A 2513-nucleotide genomic window follows, 5' to 3' on the forward strand; every position below is an offset into this window, starting at 1 on the left:
GCCAGGGACTATTTTTATTTAATATTTATTTGAATTATTTCTTACTTTTGTTTGATTTTATCTTTTTTTCAATTGATATATTTGTCTTTCTTTGCTCAATTGATAGGGAATAAAAAGAAGCAATATGTCAAAAAATTTACTATGATTGATCCCGACCTAAATAAATGTGACATGCTCTTAGGAGAATTCCTCTTTAGACAAGAACTTAAAAAATGAAGATACAATAAACCAATTGAATTTGATAAGGATGGCTTCCTGAAGGGACAAAGTATCAAATCTATTGTTTATGGAGAGATTAGACTGACTTGTGAATATTGTGATACATTATACTAAAAATTGCTTGTTATTGGAAAATCTAGTGGAAGTGAGAAAAGATATCTTTGATTATCCATATGAAGAACAATTTGATTACAGTGAAATAGTTCTAGGAGACATCATCATGGAAAAATATAAAAGTATTGAAGATCAAATAATTTTGAATAAGCCAAGTAAGAAGCTAATGGATGATCTCTCTACTATTCAACCTGAGGAACCAACTAAAGAAGAAGAACGTGTAAAAACGAATAAATTAATTACCAAGGAGTCAAATGAATTAGTGGCATTCAAAGAAAATAGGATTAGCATGGAAACCTCCAATTTCATTGATTTTGTGAGAAAAGTCAATGAGAAGATTGAAGTAAGGCATACCGTATTCAAAAGGGCAAAGTACGATTTTGGAGTACGTGTGATATATGGAACAAAGTCAAATTACGAACTAAGCAAGACATCCAAAGCTATACTCAAAGTGCCACGAAGCACTTGTGCAAAAGTCTGGCTAAAGACTTTAAATTAAGTGCTTATTAGAAGGCAAGCCAATTTTTTTTTCGCCACAAAGGCTCGAATGTTCAGCCTTACGGCCTACTCACCACGTTGAGCATCTACTAAGTAGATTTAGTTCTAGATCAACTAGAAAATTAACCAAGAATGTTACAGATGTACGAAGAAACATAAAGTTTCTTCATTGTTTTTGATCTCGCCTCACAAACAACTATCACAACACCACCACAAACTTGCACGAAGCAGTATCACAATTATACATCAAGTATTGTATCAAAATCACTCAGATTTACAGAAGAGATTTTCACTCAAAAAATACCGGTAGTGTGAGAGAAAAGAGAAACCCTAGAATACACACTCATAATAGATCTCACTAGAAGATAATGAGGCATCCAAATCATTTTAATCAAGTAAGTCAATGGTCATTGATCAACGGTGAGGAGATGGCCAGATGTATGGCCAGATCATATCTTCAAGATGTGCAGAAATCGCATTTCAGGAGAACATGTTTCTCTTAGTAAATGGACCAAGACCATTTCAATAAACTTGGCCCAATAGCTTTAAAAGGGGCAAAGAATGTGAGGCACTTTTATTTGGGCTCAACAATCTCCACCTTGCTGAACACTTCTTCGCAATTTCTAGTGGCTAGATAACTACTTTTTTCATTTGCTCTTATTCTCCTGTAGAAAACAAAAAATAGAAATTAGTCGCCCAAAAAATAAGTTCAGTTAGAATCTTCTAAACATGATACCCTTCAAACAATGTTTAGAATCTTCAAACAATTTTTGAACTTGTTTAAGGGAAGAATCTTAGTTCCCAAATCAGAAGGATGATATTCAGTTGAAATTTTCTCTAACTTAATTAGACCTTGTTCAACCATATTTCTAACAAAATGGAATTTAACATCAACATGTTTTGTGCGATCATGATACATTGGATTTTTGTTAAGATGGATGGCACTTTGATTATCAATATAAATTTTGACAGAGCCATTTATAAAGCCAATTTCATTCAGAAGACCTCTTAACCAAAGACTTTATTTAACATCATCACACGTAGCTATATATCCTGCCTCTGTTGATGATAAAGTAACTAGCTTTTGCAATTGTGATTTCCAACTAATGCAACTATCACACAAAGTGAAAATATAAGAGGAAGTTGATCTCCTTTTATCTAAATCACCAGCAAAGTCTGAATCAATATAACCCTTTAGAATTATGCCATCATCACATCTTTTAAACAATAGGCCCAAGTTAGATGTTCCTTTCAGATATTTCAACACACATTTCATAGCAAGCCAATGTAATTCACCAGGATTAGACATAAATCGACTTAATATGCTTATACCATGAGCTAAATCTGGTTTAGTACATACCATGAGATACATAACAGATCCTACAGTGTTAGCATAAGGAATTCTTTCCATTCTTTTAAATTCTTCATCAGCCTTTGGTGATTGTTCAGTAGACAATTTAAAATGATTGGAAAGTGGTAAAGAAACAGGTTTGCAATCAAGCATGGAGAATTTTTCAAGTATCTTATGCACATAAGCAGATTGTTTTAGGATTAGTGTGCAATAATTTCTATTTCTTTCTATTTCCATCCCAAGAATTTTCTTAGCTTGCCCTAAGTCTTTCATTTCAAATTCAGATTTTAACTTTGCTTTAATAACATCAATTTCAGATCTGTTAAGGCAT

This window comes from Olea europaea, chromosome 23 (assembly GCF_002742605.1).
Source record: "Olea europaea var. sylvestris chromosome 23, O_europaea_v1, whole genome shotgun sequence".
Lineage (NCBI taxonomy): Eukaryota > Viridiplantae > Streptophyta > Magnoliopsida > Lamiales > Oleaceae > Olea > Olea europaea.